Raw genomic sequence first — 21,890 nt, forward strand, 5'->3', positions numbered from 1 at the left:
GAACAGTTGGTCAAAATCAATTCTACATAGGTATAGGATCAAAAAGCAACGACATGGCGTGAGGTTTGGTCTCGTGGTTTTGATAACCATGTCCATCTCCATGTTGATAAAAACAATGGGCACTCCTCACCAGATACACCATGGTTCCCGTGACAGTGTTGGATAACTGGCAAGCAGCACCTCGTTGCACATTTATCTTCTTCCATGCCTCTCTCATTAGATTCTTAATATGTTGACGTGCACCCTCGTCCGAGACTCCATGTTCATGCATGTAACATTGGATAGATTTGGCAACATCACCTCTCTTTAGTTCCTCCTGAATTACAAGTGAAATGTGATCAGTCCATAGAATTCAAAGCTCGTCTGTCTAAAAACAGGGATCTTACCGATGACGTTCCTTAATCATCTTGAAGTGAAAAATCACCGATGACCAATATAATAACTCAGGGTAGCTTTCAAGGAATTCTAATTCCTTCTGGTTTATTTGATTTGTTACAAATAGACTTGAATTAAGTGTCACTACAGGAATTCTAATTCCTTCTAATTCCTTTTGGTTCATGTACTCTTCAAAACTTGGTGTGTATCCACTTTGGTACCATCTTGCCTCCAACAAGTAGGCTCTCAGTAAATCAACCCACTGAAGCCATAAGCAGAGCAGAAGCGTTCTTATTTATGAAAATTTATGGATTTTCTTTAAATTGTATGAAATTTATCGTGGAGAAGATAACATTACTGCATTTTTAAGATTCAACACAACATCATGACCTTGCTTCTTGATAATGTCAAAAGCCATCTCATTAACTGTGTTGTAAAGTACAAGGAAGCAGATCTTCATATATTCTGGATGTTTTTTCATTGCCTTAATGTCCCACCTGAATCATGTAAATAGGAGAAACAAGTCATTAAATCCTCTCCAAAGGTCAATGGTAGAGATGCCAGAATAAATTTCTACCAACCTCCCCGATGGCATCGGTGAATAGCTCGAGTTCATTCACTGTACCGTAGACGTCGTAAACATCATCTATGACCGTGATAAGTGCAATGGCCTTTGTAACAACTTTCCGAAAGCTTCCAAACCGAGGCTCGAAAGCCATCCCCACTGCCCACAAGAAGGATTTTACCAATCTATTCCAGGTAAAGCTCAACTTCTCCCCAAGACCAGTGTGATTCCACCAGCTTGATTTGCGGGCCAGTTGAAGGACATGAAAACTAAATTAGCTTGATGTTTTAAAAGGCATCTTGTTAAGTTGATATGTCCTGGTCTATAGGTGGTGTACCTTGACAAATCTTTGAGTTCTTCTTGGTGCAGGCCTTGTGAAACGTTGAAGTCCAACTTCGCTAGGTTTAATGCAGTGGGTTGAAGTTGGCTCTTCCTTCATATATATCCATGTACCAACTTGCTTCCAACCTTGGCATTCTCCAGCGTAGCGGAAGCTCCAGGGCATGGCTGACTTGTAAGGCCAGAATCGGATCGACACAATCAACCTTATTGACATGTTTAGACGTGGAATGCCAAGCTTCCTCCATGATGCCTTCTCCTTCGAAACTGTGGTATGAAGCTTCATACAAGCTCAGCATTGCCTTGATATCATTACATAGAGATGCCCTGAAATTGCCTGTCTTGTCCCTAAAACTGTCAAAAATTGCCTGTCTTGTCCCTAAAACTGTCAAAAACTTCTGCAGTCGACCAAAACCAGTTATCACAAACGCCCCAGACAAGAATTTCATTTATATTTTCACTCTAAATTACAAAAATCATTAATTAGTAAGGGAGAAGAATGATATCCATGTTCCCTGAGGAGCCTAAATTTCAAAGAAGTTGCATATAAATTATCTTTTTTCATATGATTGTTGTCGCTGTTCTTGTAGATATTCCCTAAAATGTTGTGAATCTCAGCATGAAAATGATAAGCCACTCCAAGCCTGAGCAGGTTGTCGATCATCTCGAGTTGATGCAATGTCTCATCACCTTCCACATAGTTTAGCATCATCTTCGCTTTTCCTTTCGGCTCTTCTACTTGCATTACATACTCATCTCCCTGAAAATTGAATAGTTTAATCAGTGACAAAATTTACTAAGCTACTAACTGTTGGGAAAATCGGGTTATTTCCCACACAAACGTAGTTTTAAAATTGACCTAAAATGTCAAGATCAAAACCACCAAAGGTTGCACAGCGGATAAATCTGTCAAACTATTGGATATTGAAACACAATGGAAAAACCGAATAAAAAACAATAAAGGAGAGAACACACCAATTTTACGACGTTCGACGAGAATATCGTCTACTCCTCGGGTACCACACTAGATGATAACTTCACTATATTGCCAATATTACAACAAATGGAATTCTTTTAGAATTCCCAAAGTGGGAGAATGAAGAATACAAGAGGAAGAGAGAACTTGTTTTTGGGATGATTTCTAATGAAATACTTAAGCCTATTTATAGTTGAGTTTTAAGGACTAAACTTATAAATAACCTAATATTTTAGAGATTAAACATGAAAAATAAGTTGGTCACCTACCAAAGAATTTTCCAATGTGTAAAAGTTAGCCACCAAATATGAAATTCTCATGTTCAAAGTTTGGCCACCAACCAAGATGAAATTTCCAACTTGCCAACTTAATTTCAAGCCAAATCTAACAAATCTCCACCTTGGCTTGAAATTACCAAGCCTACTCAACTTCTTCAACTCCCCAAATTTGTAGTGCCTCTAATTGTGTTCACAAGCGCCACACACCCGAAGGTGTTCATACTTTCAGGATGTTAATCAAGTTCAAACAATTATTGAACTTGATTACTGTTACCACCTTGGTAATCATATCTGCAGGATTTTCTGATGTCGCATCTGAAGTAGAATCTTTCCTTCTTCAAAGATCTCTCGCACAAAGTGATATCTCACGTCGATATGCTTAGTCCTTGAATGGTAGACTTGATTTTTTGCTAAGTGAATAGAGCTCTGACTGTCACAATAGAGACTAATGTGACTTTGAACAACTCTCAAGTCTTCCATCAACCCGTTAAGCCAAATTGCTTCCTTTACAGCCTCTGAAACTACCATGTATTCTGCCTCTGTAGTAGACAAGGCCACCGTAGATTGTAATGTAGACTTCCAACTTATTGGGGCTTTAGCAAGAGTAAACAAATACCCAATAGTTGATCGACGCTTATCCAAATCACCAGCATAATCGGGAATCAGCATATCCAACCACACACTGACCAAGTGCTTCATCCTGTTCAAAAACTAAACCAACATCCACGGTTTGTTGGAGACACCGTAGAATCTATTTCACAGCTTGTCAATGTCCTTCTCCAAGATCATGCATATACCTGCTCACAACTCCAACTGCTTGTGAAATATCAGGACGCGTACACACCATTGCATACATCAAGCTCCCAACTGCATTAGCATATGGAACTTTTGCCATATACTCTCGTTCTTCGTTAGTTTTTGGAGATAATTGATAACTAAGTTTCAAATGAGAAGCCAGTGAGATACGTACATGTTTGGTATTTTCATTCATGCCAAAACATTGTAATACATTTCTCAGATACTGCTTCTGTGTTAAACAAAGCTTCCCTCTCTGTCTATCTCTGCTTATCTCCATACCAAGAATCTTCTTGGCCTCACCTAGATCTTTCATCTCAAACTCTTGATTCAACTGAGCCTTTAATTTGTTTATCTCTATTTGACTCTTCGAAGCGATCAACATATCGTCAACGTACAAGAGAAGATAAATGAAAGATCTATCTTTGAGCTTTTGCAAATACACACATTGATCATATTTGCTTTCTAGTGTATTTTTGCCTCCTCATAAAGCTATCAAATCGCTTGTACCACTGCCTCAGAGATTGCTTCAATCCATATAGCGATTTGTTCAGCTTACAAACCCATTTCTCACAACCACCATCTTTGTATCATTCTGGTTGAGTCATATAGATCTCATCTTCTAAATCACCGTGCAAGAAAGCCGTCTTTACATCAAGTTGAGCTAGCTCCAAATTCAACTGTGCTACCAAGGCCAACAATATTCTAATGGAGGAATGCTTCACAACTGGGGAAAATACTTCATTATAGTCAATTCCCTCCTTTTGAGCGTAGCCTTTAGCTACCAACCGTGCCTTGTAGCGAACATCTTTCTTGCTATGAGATCCATCTTTCTTTGAAAATACCCACTTGTATCCAATTGCTCTTTTACCTTTCGGTAATTGAGCCAGTTTCCAAGTGTTGTCCTTTTGGAGAGATTGCATTTCTTCATCCATGGCACTTTTCCACTTATCACTTTCCAAGCTTTTTATTGCTTTTTGGTAAGTGATAGGGATATCATCATCAACAACTGGAAGAGCATAGGCCACCATATCAACAAATCGAGAAGGTCTACGAATTTCTCTCATTGGCCTTATAACTGCAAGTGGTTTTGATGTCTCTAATGGTTCTTGGGTTTGAACTTCTTCATCTCCTGATTCTTCTATTGGAGTTGAAGAATCAATTGCATCAACTTCTGGGATCATCGTCTACTGAAACTCCACCTGTTTTGGAGTATGCTCCACCTGCTGCGGAGTACTACTTGTCTGGACAGCTTCATTTGTTACCTTCTTTACTAGGGCAGATTCATCAAATGTAACATCTCTGCTACAAATTATCTTCTTGGTGTCTAAAACCAAATGCGGAATCCCTTCACTCCATGAGTTATTCCCATAAAGAGAGCCTTCTTTGATCTCGGATCAAGTTTGAATTCCTTCACATGATAATAGGCAGTGGATCCAAATATATGTAAGGAATCATAATCAGTAGCAGGTTTTCCAGACCATACCTCCAATGGTATTTTTCCTCATATCGTTGATGACGGCAAACGATTGATGAGATGGCCAGCATATGTCACAGCCTCAGCCCAAAATGCCTTGCCTAACCCCAGCATTAGACAACATACATCGAACTTTCTCCAATAATATTCGATTCATACTCTCTGCCACCCCATTCTGTTGTGGTGTATTTCTAATAGTGAAGTGTCGAACAATACCATACTCATGGCAAACATCAAAGAATAGGTCACTTTTATATTCCCCTCCATTGTCCGTCCTAAGACGTTTGATCTTTCTACCAGTCTGGTTCTCAATCATATTTTTCCATTTTAGGAAAATTCAAAGCACTTCATCTTTAGACTTCATCAGATACACCCAAACTGTTGAAAACATTTTTGATATTTCGATATAGCAAATTAAGTTAAATGAATTTTAAGATTTTACAAATTTATATTCGATTCAATTAACTGAATATCAAATTATTGCTCCAAGTTTTTCAAGATCAATTTTAATCCTTACTAAATGTGTAAAATTGTGATTTGTACTTAAACTATTTTTGAAACATTTTCACAAAGATTTTGAACCAAAAACAAGCCTTAATCAATTATTCAAAGGCATGCACCGATGCATCAGTCCATGCATCGATGCATCGATGAATTAATTGAACATCGAATGCATTCCATGCACCGATGCACTCTGAATATTTTCAAAACATCGAATGCATTTGATGCATCGATGCACAAGCCATGCATCGATGCACCAGGCTATTTTTCAAACATCGAATGCATTTCATGCATTGATGAACACTTGGTGCACCGATGCATCAAGTGTTCCAACGGTCAAAATATTTGAATTTTACACGAATGCACTGATGCATCCTTGATGCATCGATGAGAGACGCTCCACCTAGAAAAATTAATTGTTTTCACACTTAAACGGCTCTATTGACTCCACTAATTATCACCAACGTTCAGAATTGATTCAAGGAGTATTTAAACAAGTTTTGAAGCCATTGATCAACAAGAAGAAACAATAAGAAACATCAAGCAACTAGAATCAAGAGAGAATCAAAGAGAAGCATCAAACCTCAAGTTTGAGCATTTCAAGCTATTTTTCATCCAATATTCATTTGCTTTCAAGAACACTTTTGTACTCAATTGTATTATCTTTGAGTGTTCTTTTCTTTGTTCTAGAATTGTGCAAACATCTTACCTTGTGAGGTTCTTGTAAGTTTGCAAATTTGTAATCTTCTCTTGGGAAAAAGAGTGTTCTCAAGAGTTGGGGTATACTCTTGAGGTATTTTGTAAGGTTATCTCTTTGGCCTCAAAGAAAGAACAAATTAGTGAATTGTTGGAAAATCCTTAGTGTGGATAGCTAAGGTAGTGGACGTAGACTTGTTTGAGAAAGTCGAACCACTGTAAATCGCTGTGCAATTACTTTTAATTTTCTGCAAAAGCTTCCACGAAATTTTTAAACAATTGGTATCAGAGCCTAACTCATTTGAAGGTTTAATCAACTCTTAAGTAGATCCGGGAAGAGTTAAATCGATAAATATGGCGTCCACTTCCGGTTCATTCTCCATGGAAGAATCCAGACCAATTGGCGTGCCTCCACACTTCAATGGAACAAATTATCGTCGTTGGAAGAGGTTCATGATGATGTTTATTCAAGCACATGATATGGAAGCTTGGATGATAATCGAGAACGGATATTCTTTTCCTACGAAGAAGGTAAAGAAGTGGAGTAATCAAGAACGGAAGGAAGCTCAACAAAACACAAGGCTATGCAATGTTGTGTTGTGCAATTGATCCTAATGTATATAAAGGAGTTTCTTCTTGTTCAAGTGCCAAGGAAATGTGGGATAAGCTTGAGGAGATATATGGAGACAAGGAAAAAGAAGAACCAATAAAAGTGATGTCTCTATTAGCTCTCACAGAGCCAAATGTATCTTCTAACTCAAATATATTAAATTCAAATCTTTTAGTGAGTTACAAGATGCTTATGATGTTTATTACTAAAAATGATCTTATTTTGAAAGCTAAAAAGGACTTGGAAAATAAAAATGAAATGTTGAAAAAGGAGTTAGAGCTTTCAAAAATAAAATCGGAAAACTTTGAAAAAGAAATTTTCAAATTAAACAAACTTCTTCTAGAAACTAAAATGGATTTTGAAAAACAAAATGAAATTTCAAAGAAGAATTTAGAGCTTTCAAAGATAAAATTTGAAAGTATGGAAAAGGAAATTTTCGATTTAGAAGTTAAGCTTGAATGTTTAACAAAGAAAAAAAGAGATCATTTAAATAATTCATCTAGTTCAATAATGACAATATGCTCACATTGTCATTATCATGGTCATAAGGAACATACTTGTCCTTTAAAGAAAGGAAAATGATTTAAAATTAGACAAGTATGGGTTCCAAAAGGAACAAGAGGCATTGAAACTGTTCAAGGATCCAAGCAATTTGGATACCAAAATACACTTAAATGTCTCTTGTAGATGTGTGGGAGCAATGGTGATGAAGATGATGATATTCAAGATGCTCTAGCCACACATGAAAAAGGAATGGGTAACCTCTAAACTTAATGTTATTATTTTATTTGGTTGCTCATTTAGTTTGTGCATACATGAGGTTTTAAATGTTGAATAATTTTTGATTTTGCATAATTGTTTTATTCTCATATATGTTGAAAATATGGTTATGATGAACATTTTAAAGTTATATTTATTTTTTTTAGAATTTTAGTTCATCATAATAAAACTTGGTCAAAATTTTAACGTAATTGATATTCATTTTAAACCATTGATATCAATTTTCAAACAATTTGATTTTTGACCTTAAATTTGTTCTAATGTTTATGCAGTAATTTCAAAGTTTTAATGATATCTCTCTAAATCGATATCAATCTTTAATGCATAACATATTTGTAAAACTTTATGCATATGCTCTTAATTTTGATAATCAACATTGCATAATGTTTTATATATGAATGGATTAAAGCATAATCTCTTGAGTATTAGTCAATTATGCGATAAGGGATTCAATGTCTTGTTTGAATTAATGGTTGTAAGTCATTGACATTGCATCTAATCGGATTATGCTTTTGGTCATAAAATAGGAAACATTTACATGGTGCATTAGACTCTATTGATATGACTAATTTATGCCTAGTTGCTAAAGATGAAATGATAGTTGGTTATGGCATAGGAGACTAGGACATGCTAGTAAATTTGATAATGAAAAATGTGATGCTTGTGCTAAAGGAAAACAAAAGCGGTTTCTTTTAATCCATTAATGACGTATCAACTAAGAGTATTACAATGATCCATGTAGATCTTTTTGGGCCAACTAGGACTACTAGCTTGGGTGGAAAACATATGCATTGTCTGGTAGATGACTATTCTAGATATACTTGAGTTCTATTTTTATGTACTAAAGATGAAGCATTAGAACAGTTCATCACATTTCAAAAATAATCCAAAATGAAAAGGTTACTCTATAACTAGTGTTAGGAGTGATCATGGCACTGAATTGAAAATCTTGGATTTATTGAATTTTGTAATTCTAATGGTATTAGTCATAATTTTTCAGCACCTAGAACCCCTCAACAAATGGAGTTGTTGAGAGGAAAAATCGAACTTTAGAAGAAATGGCTAGAACCAGCTTTGAAAATAATTTGCCAAAATATTTTTGGCCGGAAGCCACAAATACCGCTTGTTATATTGTAAATCGAATAATGATTAGGCCAATTTTAAAGAAAACTCCATATGAAATTTTCAAAAATAAAAAGCCTAACATTAGTTATGTTCATCCTTTTGGATGTAAATGTTTTATTTTAAACAACGTAAAGAAACCTTGGCAAATTTGATGCTAAAAGTGATGAAGGAATTTTTCTGGGTTATCCTTAAATTCTAAAGCCTATCGTGTATTTAATAAAAGAACTTTAGTTGTAGAAGAGTCTATACATGTTGTTTTCGATGATAATCCCCTTCCGAGGAAGATTCTTGTGTGAATGATGATGTAGTGTTATAAATACAAATGACGTTAGACATGAACTTGGAGAACCATCATCAAGGAAGAAACGAAAAATGAGGAACTCATGATCCTTGAGAATCCAACCATTGAAGAAAGGGAAGTATCTTATCCAAGAGAGTACAACTATGTCAAGGATGGTGAAATTATGGTGATCCATCAAAAGGGGTAACAACTCGATCTTCTCTTAGAAATATTTGTAATTATGTTGCATTTATCTCATGCATAGAGCCTAAGAATATTAAAGAAGCATTAAATGATGAACATTGGATTATGGCTATGCAAGAAGAGTTAAATCAATTTGAGAGAAGTAGAGTATGAACATTAGTTGAAAGGCCTAGTAATAAATCTACTGTAGGTACTAGATGGGTATTTAGGAATAAGCTTGATGAGAGTGGTAATATAGTGAGAAACAAGGCTAGACTTGTTGCTCAAGGGTATACTCAAGAAGAGGGCATAGACTATGATGAAACATACGCTCCCGTAGCTAGAATGGAAGCAATTAGAATGCTATTAGCATTTGCATGTTTTCATGAATTTAAATTATATCAAATGGATGTTAAAAGTGCATTTTAAATGGTTTTATAAAAGAAGAAGTGTATGTGGAACAACCTCCAGGTTTTGAAGATTCAAAATTTCCAGATCATGTTCTTAAATTGACAAAAGCTCTTTATGGTTTAAAACAAGCTCCTAGAGCTTGGTATGAAAGATTGTCAAATTTTTTAATTGAAAAAGGTTTTTCAAAAGGAAAGGTTGAAACTACATTGTTTTTAAAGCATAAAGGTAAAGATTTATTAGTAGTTCAAATTTATGTTGATGATATAATATTTGGTTCTACTAATGATGTTCTTTGCCAAGAATTTTCTAAGCTAATGCAAAGTGAGTTTGAGATGAGCATGATGGGGGAGCTCTCATTTTTCTTGGGACTCCAAATCAAGCAAAGAAAAGATGGCATCTTCATTAATCAAGCTAAGTACGTCAAAGATATGCTCAAGAAGTTTGGACTGGAAAATGGGAAACCTCATGACACTCCAATGAGCTCTTCTACAAAGCTTGACTTAGATGAAGGAGGTAAATGTGTGGATGTTAAATTATATAGATCCATGATTGGCTCATTGCTTATCTAACCGCAAGTAGACCGGATATTATGTTTAGTGTTTGCTTGTGTGCTAGGTTTCAATCATGTCCTAAGGAATCACATTTACTAGCTGTTAAGAGAATCTTTAGATACCTTAAGGACACTCCTAGTTTAGGACTTTGGTATCCTAGAGACTCTAGCTTTAGCTTGCATGCCTTTTCTGATGCGGATTATGGAGGATGTAAATTAGATAGGAAAAGCACCTCCGGTACTTGCCAATTCCTTGGAAATATGCTGATTTCTTGGTTTTCAAAGAAACAAAATTGTGTTGCATTATCTACCACTGAAGCGGAATACATTTCAGCCGGTAGTTGTTGTGCACAATTTTTATGGATGAAACAACAACTTTTTGATTATGGAATTGAAGTAGGTACCATTCCTATCAAGTGTGACAATACTAGTGCTATTTGTCTCACTAAAAATCCCATCCAACATTCTAGAACTAAGCACATTGAAATAAGACATCACTTCATTAGAGACCATGTCACTAAGGAAGATGTAGTTCTAGAATATGTTGATACTTTGCATCAATTAGCGGATATCTTTACAAAACCCTTAGACAAGGACAGGTTTTGGACACTTAGAAGAGAATTAGGTTTAACTGACCTATCTTCACTTAATGTTTAAAATAATTTAGCACTTTTAATAAATACTGAAAAATGCTTATAATAATAATTTTTGATTGCATTCTTGCTATTAGTTAGGGGGAGTTTATGATTCTTAGTGAAAATTAATTTTATGTTCAAATAATGTTTAAAGATTAATTTAATTGATTGAACATAATTAATTTTTGATATATGAGTTGCCAACACCACTAGAGCCTATTTATTTAGCATTTTAAGTGTTTAAAACGGATTTTTGACATTTTTGTGCTTTATGCACCGATGCATTTAACAATGCATCGATGCATCCCTTTGAATATGCATCGATGCATAATACCATGCACCGATGCATCCGTCGGGTTTTAGGTTTAAAATCCTCATCTTCTTCATTTTTCTCAAACCCTAAACACTAAAACATACGGCTATTCGACCACTCTCTCTCCAAAATCTCTATTTTTGCTCATAATCTTCGGGAAAACATCGGATTCTTCAAGATTTTCATCCTACAAACCTGCTACACTCATTAAATCGTGCAAAACATCTCCTCATTCCCCTCAATCCGAATTTTTCAAGGTATTTTCACAAAAACTCTATTTCATTAAATTTTGAACTTAGGACTAGTTTGAAATAATTATCGGGCATTGGCTATATGATGATTCTAAACTAGTTTCTACAATGAATTTCATCAAAAACGCATAATCTTTCAAAATTGTTTTTGAAATTTCGAATTTAAAAAAAAAATCGAAAATTACTGATTCAATTGCGTTGTTTTCATGAAAACTATGCGTATTATGACATTAATTTTAAATAGTTTTCAAAACTTTGCCCATTAGGACTTTGTTAGAGAACCTTGAATTATTGAGGACTCATTTGAGTTTTGGGATTAATTGTTGTGCATACATGTGTTTTAAAATTGCAGGTGATATTTCTTTTCCGATTTCCCTAACCATGTCTAATCCCAAACGCCCTAGGTCATTCTCGAGTCGGTCTCACCAAAACCGTCCTCTCGCTCCTAGACCTCAAAATCCATCCAATATTCCTTCATCCCTCATTAGTACTTGTTTTAACATGCCTGAAAACCGTAGGGATGAATTGTACTCTAGGTACATGAACTCCTTCCAATCCTATCGTATTAGGGAAGAGCGTATTCCTTCTCTACAAGCTATGATAAAACTTGAATTTGAATACCTCTCAATTCTTCGCCGATGGAAGTTTGATAAACTCTTTTCTCTTCAACCTATCGTCTTTCACCAACTTGTCCGCATCTTTTATTCCAATGCGGTTTGTATTCAGAACACAACTCAGTGCGGTACTATAGTGATTAGATCCTATCTTTTAGGACAATATATCACTATTACTTCTGAATCTATCGCATCTCATTTTGGTTTAGATGACGAGGGTTTATTTAATGAGAAGGAAGATGTGGAATATCCATATCTCCCTAATGCTAGTGTCAGTACCTTTAGGTCTCACCACGATCGATTTCTTCACTTAATGATCTCTTGGTGGTTTAGACCATCCGCAGGTCGATACTCCACACTACGTACTACAGACTTATGGTGGATGCACTGTATAAAGAACAAAAAGAAAATCAATTTTCCACATATTGTCTTTAGCGCGCTTGTCGATATCATAAACATCATTCCCTCAAAGCATGTAGAAACCCTACCTTATGGTTGTCTACTAAGCAATTTGTTTATCAAACTCGGCCTAGATGTCTCCCTTGACAATCCTATCCCGCTCCAAAACCCAATCAATATCACATCCTTAAAGAAATCGGATTGGAAATTGGATGAGAACACCGGACTATGGTCTTTTCGACCCGGTAAGTAAACCCCGGGAGCTAGTTCTTCACGAGCTGTTCCTAGTTCTTCTCGTGCTCCTCCTCCTCCTCTAGCTCCTGACGCTGATGATGATCCAGAGCTTCAAAGGCTTATGAGAGATATTGACGAGGAAGTACCAGCTCGGCAAGATGATCAAACGCCACCTTATTTCCGATCTTTTCTAGAGTCGTTTGATCTACGTTTTGCCTCCATTGAGTCTACGATTTCTGAGTTTCAGAGGGAGATGCATGATCGTATGGATGCTCTGACTCTTGAAGTTCGAGCTCATTATCCTCCTCCTCCCGATCCTCCGATGGAGTAGACTTACTTGCCATGCTTTCTTGTTCTTAAAACTTGGATTTTCTTAGTTGTTGGATGTTTGTTTGAGGATGCTTGAACTTATATTTGGTTTGACATTTTAACGCTTTCTGTTTATTAATTTTGCATCATTAGAAATTTATGACCAAATTATGCCATTTCACATTTTATTATGAATATTGTTTATGAAAACTAATGGCTAATCTCTCTTTTGATTGTGATCTTAGCAGCCTATTATTAATAAATCAATTGGCTAATATTTTTCAAAATTCTTGTTTAAAACGTTTTTATAGAGTCTTTTTGATTTAACAAAAAGGGGGAGAAAATTTAAGATGTGCTATAGTAAGGGGGAGTAAGTTTTTCAAAATCGATTTCAAAAATAATTTCTTAAACAAATCTTAAAATTACTCAAATGTTTTGTTATATCAAAAAGGGGGAGATTGTTGAAAACATTTTTGATATTTCGATATAACAAATTAAGTTAAATGAATTTTAAGATTTTACAAATGATTTTACAAATTTATATTCGATTCAATTAACCGAATATCAAATTATTACTCCAAGTTTTTCAAGATCAATTTTAATCCTTACTAAATGTGTAAAATTGTGATTTGTACTTAAACTATTTTTGAAACAATTTTCACAAAGTATTTTGAATCAAAAACAAGCCTTAAATCAATTATTCAAAGGCATGCACCGATGCACCAGTCCATGCATCGATGCATCGATGAATTAATTGAACATCAAATGCATTCCATGCACCGATGCACTCTCCATGCATCGATGCACTCTGAATATTTTCAAAACATCGAATGCATTTGATGCATCGATGCACAAGCCATGCATCGATGCACCAGGCTATTTTTCAAACATCGAATACATTTCATGCATCGATGCACACTTGGTGCACCAATGCATCAAGTGTTCCAACGGTCAAAATATTTGAATTTTACACGAATGCATCTATGCATCCTTGATCATGCATCGATGCATGAGATGCTCCACCTAGAAAAATTAATTGTTTTCACACTTAAACGGATCTATTGACTCCACTAATTATCACCAATGTTCAGAATTGATTCAAGGAGTATTTAAACAAGTTTTGAAGCCATTGATCAACAAGAAGAAACAATAAGAAACATCAAGCAACTAGAATCAAGAGAGAATCAAAGAGAAAGCATCAAACCTCAAGTTTGAGCATTTCAAGCCTATTTTTCATCCAATATTCATTTGCTTTCAAGAACACTTTTGTACTCAATTGTATTTATCTTTGAGTATTCTTTTCTTTGTTCTAGAATTGTGCAAACATCTTACCTTGTGAGGTTTTCTTGTAAGTTTGCAAATTTGTAATATTCTCTTTGGGAAAAAGAGTGTTCTCAAGAGTTGGGGTATACTCTTGAGGGATTTTGTAAGGTTATCTCTTTGGCCTCAAAAGAAAGAACAAATTAGTGAATTTGTTGGAAAATCCTTAGTGCGGATAGCTAAGGTAGTGGACGTAGACTTTGTTTGAGAAAGTCGAACCACTGTAAATCGCTGTGCAATTACTTTTAATTTTCTGCAAAAGCTTCCACGAAATTTTTAATTGCCAATTCACCCCCCTCTTGGCCGATTCCGTCGATCGATTAACTCAACACAAACTCTTCTGGAAAAGTCATCTACAAAAGTTACAAAATAATGGTTTCCTCCTAAAGACGATGTCTTTGAAGGACCCCATACATATGAGTGAATATAATCCACAATACCTTTTGTATTATGTATAGTGGTGCCAAACTTCACTCTCTTCTGCTTTCCCAGAACACAATGCTCGCAAAAGTTCAATTTGCAAGTCTTTGCACCTTTCAACAATTATTTCTTTGCCAGAATTTGCAAGGATTTCTCTCCAGCATGTCCCAACCGCATATGCCACAACTGGGTTGCGTCCAAATCGTCACCTCCGGAAGCTACTACAACTGGTCCAATAATTGTACTACCTTGATAGTAATACAAATTATTTTTCCTGATGTCCTTCATCATCACAAGTGCGCCATATGTGACTTTTAAAACTCCATCTTTCATAGTTACTATTGAGCCTTTGGATTCCAATGCTCCCAACGAGATGAGATTTTTCTTCAAACTGGGCACGTATCGGACATCCGTCAGAACTCTGGTTGATCCATCTTGATTCTTCAATCGAATTGAACTTATCCCAACAGTTTTACAGGAATTGACATTTCCCATATAAACAACTCTTGCATTTAGTTCTACTAAATCGGAGAACCACTCCCGATTAGGGGACATATGATAGGTGCAACCCGAATCTAATATCCATTCATCTGAATGGAATGTTGTTGATGAAGTAACCAATGATATGTCAGAGTTATTTGCATCATGCTCTGCAACACATGCACCTGGAGCAGCTTTTCCTTTCTTCTTCACCTTCGGACAATCTTTCTTCCAATGGCCTTTCTCATGACAAAAGGCACATTCATCTTTTCCTAGTCTGGACTTCGACTTTGATCTCCCTCTCCACTTTGGCTTTTGACTTTTCAAGCGACCACTTGCCACAATGGCCTCCGCTGCTTTGTACTTTCTCTTCTTCTTGGTTTTCTTATTGAGCTCATAACTATACAAAGTAGCAGTTATATCTTTAAGGGTAACATTATCCTTACCATGAAGTAACGTTGTCTCAAGGTGCTCAAATTTTTCTGGAAGAGATGACAACAACATCAAGGCCAAATCTTCATCTTTAAAGGTTTCATCCATACCCAATAAGTCTATCACTAGCTCATTGAACGCAGTGATGTGTTCATTCATATTGGTGCCTGGTTGATAATCAAATTTGAACAATCTTTTCTTCATGTGGAGACGATTCTGAGAACTTTTCTTTAGGAATTTTTCCTCCAATGCTTTTCACATCTTACTTGCAGAAGTCTCGTTCTTGTAGCCATACTTCTGCTCCTTGGAAAGACAAGATCGGACCGTGCTGCACGCCAAACAATTTATTGTTCCCCATTCTTTCTCCTCCATATATTTGGGTTTTTCTTCCTCAATGGTGATGTCTAGACCTTGTTGGAATAAACCATCTAACACCTCGCCTTACCACATGCCAAAATGATCGGATCCATCGAACAACTCCACTGAGAAATTTGTATTTGACATCCTCCTCCTCACTGGTCCGAATGAAGAGCTTGATGTCTCAACTGATCCGTATTTTGGTATTTTAATTCCAACGAAAAATATTCAATAGCACGAACTGTATCTTTTCAGCAACGGAACCACCAAGATAACCTCAACCGAAGCTCTGATGCCAATTGTTGGGAAAATCGGGTTATTTCCCACACGAACGTAGTTTCAAAATTGACCTAAAATGTCAAGATCAAAACCACCAAAGGTTGCACTGCGGATAAATCTGTCAAGCTATTGGATATTGAAACACAATGGAAAAATCGAATAAAAAACAATAAAGAAGAGAACACACCAATTTTACGAGGTTCGATGAGAATATCGTCTACTCCTCGGGCACCACACCGGATGATAAATTAACTATATTGTCAATATTACAACAAATGGAACTCTTTACAATTCCCAAAGTGGGAGAATAAAGAATACAAGAGGAAGAGAGAACTTGTTTTTGGGATGATGTCTAATGAAATACTTAGGCCTATTTATAGTTGAGTTTTAAGGACTAAACTTATAAATAACATAATATTTTAGGGATTAAACATGAAAAATAAGTTGACCACCTACCAAAGAATTTTCCAATGTGTAAAAGTTAGCCACCAAATATGAAATTCCCATGTTCAAAGTTTGGCCACCAACCAAGATGAAATTTCTGACTTGCCAACTTAATTTTAAGCCAAATCTAACACTAATAGTGATTGGCATACCTTATATTTGCTTGTCAACAACTGAAGATCATCATCATTCCAAAGGCTAGGCAGGTAGTTTCTTGAGCGCCTTTTGGCTGATGAATCAGAAATTTTGGTGCTACCGACAAATGTTACACTCTTTTTACATCTTTGGGAGAAAAGTGGTGCAATTGTTGACTTTTTACCAAAGAAAATGGATGTTAATGAAAGAAGGGTGGGAGCTATTTAACTATTGAAACTCCACCTAAATAATATTGTAGCTGAAAGGAACTGCGAAATAAGATTATTTTTTGTGTGAAAAATAGGGGGCGAGACTTCTTATAAAAGAAAAACCATCCAAAAGAAGCTATTATCAAATTTCATCAGTCTATTGACAAGCTTATGTACTATCAAATAATTATCCTTAATCTCATAAAGAAGTAATTAAATAGTGTAGTAAACAGAAGAAGAGTCAATCTGCAGGGACTTTGAAAATTCTGATGGAGAAGGTTTTGATTTTGATTGGAGAAAAATGATCAGTAAATGAGGGTTTTTTTTTAATGAAATAAGAAATAAGCAAAAGAGCTAGTTGCCTCTATTTTGTATTAGGGCTTCACGCATATCCTCCTGGACTATTTTATTTTGAACGAACGCTTCCATCGAGGTTGTTTGAAAAATCTATAATCCTGCCGGTTGTGACCGTGCTAGTCTTGCCATATTATCCTCTACCTTATTCCTCTCCCTAGATACAAAGATGAACTTCAAACTCCAGCATCTACTACTCAAGTCTGTAATAAAGGGAGTCATTGAAGATGTATTCCTCGATCCCGATCTACCTATAATTTCAATAAGAGCTTCCTTGCTCTCTGTTTCCATAATGATGGAGTTCAATCCCAAATCCAAGCAATCAATAATCCTTCAAAAATGCCCCAAAGTTCTGCATCAATAATCGAACACTTTCCAATGATTTTGGAATATCCCACGATCCATATTCCTTCATGGTCTCGAATTACACCTCCGCAGGTCGAAAACCCATCTATGTTGCAGCGAGCACCATCCGAATTAATTTTACACCATCCTTCAGGGGCATTGCCAAGAGAGAGACCGATTTACATTGCTTTCTCTTCAAGCTTCACAAATCGAGCGATTAGCGATGTCATTTAGTGCTTCTGATTGGATCTGCTTGCTTTGCACTATAATGATGTCTATAAAAACATGATTTTATCAAATAAAATTCGATTTTGACGGTTCCATAAACGCCAAATAACCGAGCCAAATAAGAGGTCCCAGTCAGCGGCGTTAAGAGGGAAGTGTTGAGGTCGAGATAAATCTTTTCAATCCAATCTTCTAGCGACAGACTATAGAATTCTTCCAGAAAGTTTGTTTTAATTAAACCATTTCAAACACTTCGAGCGGCCACACAGTCCCGAACAATGTGTAAGTTCGACTCAACCATAACACCACATACAACACAATGGCTAACCATCGTCACGTGTCCCCTATAACGCTCATTATTTGATAGAAGCTTATTCGGAGCCAGTAACCATAGACACATCTTTACACTAAGAGAACCACGGTAGTTCATGATTTGGTGCCAGTCTAAACCGTTTTCATTCTCCATTAGAGGACCTACTCGTTGTTTATAAGTGCTCTTAACTGTGAAACGCTTTTGTTTGTCCCAATTCCAGATCGGGATATCAAATCCTCCATTGTCCACTGGTGGTTTGATAGCAGCAATGTAAGGAAAAATCTCCTTGGGCAGTACCCCATTTAGATAATTCCAATCCCAGCTTCCGTAAATATCAACCATATCATGCACCTTTATTTTGTTATTATATCCAACTATTGAGCCAGAGTAAAACTCCTTTAAAGGGGCGAGTTCTTCAATCCATGTATTATTCCAAAATCAACAACCGAGCCATTTCTAAGTCTCCAACAGACACCCTTGCGTACCTCTTCCCAAACCAAATTCAATCCTGACCACAGATGCAAACAACCTGTGCGATTAATATGTTCTAGAACAATATCAATCTTATATTTGGAGCTCAGCACACAAGCCCATAATTGAGTTGTGTCATAAATGAGGAGAAAGGCAACTTTCATAATAAAAGCTTCATTTTGATGTTGCAATTGTTTGATTCCTAACCCTTCCTCCATCAGTGGTTTACATACCTCTTTCCACTTCACCAGATATGTTTTCTGCTTTTCGACCGAGCTACACCAAATGAAACGTCGGATAATTTTTTCAATGTCGTTACAAGTCCCTTTAGGTAGGTAGCAAGATTGCCTGGCATACATTTGTAAGGCTGACAATACCGATTTAGCTAGAATAACTCGTCCAGCTAGAGAAATATGTCGTGCCTTCCATTCGGAAAGTCTATCTTGGACCCGCTGAACGATATAATGGTAAGTTGCTTTTGTAGCACAGCTGTGTAAGAATGGTATCCCCAAATATTTCCTAAGATCATCAACGAGTGTGTACTGGAAACCGGTGCTGATGCTCGTTCTAATATTTTTGATTGCATTCTTAGAGAAACAAATATTTGTCTTGGCTAAATTGACTTTATGACCCGAGCTCTCACAGAAATATTTAAGCACCTTTTGGATAACATTAAGCTGTTCCGTTGTTGCCTCCGCAAATAAAATCAGATCATCTGCGAAAAATAGATGCGAGAGTTGAGGACCATCTCTGACGAGCTTAATCGGCTTCCAATCTCCAACTTCCACCTTATGTTGTATAGTTTGTGACAGTCGTTCCATGTAGAGGACGAATAAATTAGGAGATAACGAGTCCCCTTGGCGGATCCCTCTGGACTGCGTAAATTCTTCTGTTTTGCTTCCATTCCATAAAATTTGAGTTATGGGAGTCGTGTCGCAATTCATTATCATTCTACAGAGTCCAATCGGTATACCCACATCTGAAAGAGTATAATCAATAAAACTTCACCCGAGTCTGTCAAAGGCATTTTCAAGGTCAATTTTAATCGCCATCCATCCAATTTTTCCCTGCTTGCATTTCATCGAATGTACCACTTCTTGGGCTATATTGATGTTGTCCGAAATACTCCGTCCCAAAACAAAACTTGTTTGGCTTTATGATATCCAATATGGTAGGAATGGTATTAATCGGTTAACCACCACCTTCGTAACAATCTTGTACAGGACAGTACAGAGACTGATGGGTCTAAAACTTGCAAAATTTTTCGGTGACGAAATCTTCGGGATAAGAACTAATAAAGTGCGATTTATTTCAGTTGTACCGCTCCACGATCAAAGTAGTATTGGACAAAACGAATTAAAGAGGGTCCAACAACCTCCCAGTTTCGCTGGTAGAAGAACGCTTGTAATCCATCAACACCCGACGCCTTAGTCGGATTCATATCAAAAGCAACAGTCTTGATTTCCTATTCTGACACTTCCTTCGAAAGTACTTGTATACACTCAGTTTCCAACCGAGGGAAATTCCCATGAACAGTGTAGGTATTCTCCCTCGCATAATTACTGGAAAATAGTTTGTAAAGTAAGCTACAGCCCCTTGTCGAAGTGCCTACTAGTTTGAAACTCAATTCCCCTCATCTAAACGTAAATAAGATACAGTATTTATCCTCATTTGATACTTCGCATATGCACGAAAGAACTTGGTATTTTGATCTCCGTATAAATACCAATCACACCTGGATTTTTAAGAACACAAGCTTTCTTTATATTCAAGCACCATTTCTAATTCATCATTTAATTTTATTTCCAGGTTCGACAGGAACTCATAGTCATGAACAGCTAGAGCATGATTAATCCCTCTCAATCTAGCCAGCATGTTCTTTTTTCTTTTATCAATTTCCCCAAAAACATCTCTATTCCATTCAATGAGCTTTGGTCGGAGCAGTGCAATGTTCTCATTGATATCAACAGTGGTGGACGAATTTGATCGAACCAAATCTTGAAACTCCAGGTGCTTTTGACATGCTAAAACGAAGCGGAACAGCGACAAAGAATTCCTTAGGGCTCGAGGACGAATTCGGAGGAGGATCAACCGGTGATCGAATCCAAGTTTTTCTAGATGAAGAGTGGCTGATTCTGGGAAGGCATCCAACCACACATCATTGGCCAGGTACCTATCAAGACGTTGTCTAAGTGTCCCTCGACTCCAAGTAAAATTAGGGCCCTCAAAGCGAATATCGGAAATGGCAACATCAAACACGAAATTATACCAACTACGGCCAAACTGAAGTTGTGTTCAACTTTAGTTGGCATGCTAGAGTAATAAGGCCAGAAATGTTGTTGTACTAATCGAGGTGTGAAGACATTAAAATCAATCTTCAAGTGGGAGATTATTGAATATTCAATAATGGTCGGCATTGTTGAAATTGCAAATGGGGTGGCTAAATGTGGAAAACATGGGCTGCTAAATTGTTCAAAATTAGGCAGCCATTTTGGTTGATTTTTGTGCATGGGAGAATTTCAATTAGTCCCTGCACTTTAGGGTATTTCCAAAGATTAATACTTAAGCTTTAACTATAAATACCCTGACCTATTTAGCTTCAAAATCATCCCCAAATCATTCTAGCTCTCTCTCAAATGTTTTTGTAAACACCTGTAAATTTTCTCCCTTTAGTAAAAGATCTACAGTAGTCCGGAGACGTAGGCATAATTGGCCGAACTACGTTATCAATTTCGGGTATTATTTTTTTGCTTTTATTTCGTATTCTCACTAATCTGGTTATAGGGAAATTACTCGTTTATTTCCCAACAATTAGTATCATGAGCTTCTGGTTGTGAATTTTGTCAATTTTTCTGCGAGGTTACTATTCATGTGAATAGTGAATTCCATGAATAGTGAAATTTGGTTGGCGATACGAGCTTACCAACGGAGGTGTTCTAATACACGGTGGTTCGTAGAAATTATCAGAAACGATCCAAACGAAGCCAGATTCGAGTGGGAGCGATGGCTGCAGACGAAGGGAATGTGAAAATTGAGAAGTTGATTGGTGCGCTCAAGACCTTCTTGGAAGGACTTAGTCCAGGGGCAATGCTCGGGGGAGAGCAAGGTGATGCCCAGAGACTTTTGGAGGCCATAGCTATAGGCGAAAAGCTGACTGAGCTTGCAGGTATCAAGCCAAGTAGCGATGTGTCATTCAGGCTCATGCCCAGAGATAGTGGCAATAATTAGGGAGACCAGGAAAAGGTGCAGCGGAGAGATGGTAGAGGAAGCTCTTCGAATGGCCAATGTGACCCATCGATTGTTCGTAGCCAAGGAAAGCCATCGGGAAAGAATGACAAGGCTAAGTCTGGTGTGAAAAAGAATGAGAGCAAGAAAAAATTGAAGTGCTACTTCTGCGATGGTCCTCATTT

At 36.7% G+C, this 21,890-nt stretch overlaps 1 pseudogene; it reads right to left on the reverse strand.

Moving 5' to 3' along the window:
• Positions 1–22: 22 nt before the first annotated feature.
• LOC120130992 lies at positions 23–18,351 on the reverse strand (annotated as a pseudogene).
• Positions 18,352–21,890: the final 3,539 nt, after the last annotated feature.

This window comes from Hibiscus syriacus, unplaced genomic scaffold (assembly GCF_006381635.1).
Source record: "Hibiscus syriacus cultivar Baekdansim isolate YM2019G1 unplaced genomic scaffold, ASM638163v2 tig00110548_pilon, whole genome shotgun sequence".
Lineage (NCBI taxonomy): Eukaryota > Viridiplantae > Streptophyta > Magnoliopsida > Malvales > Malvaceae > Hibiscus > Hibiscus syriacus.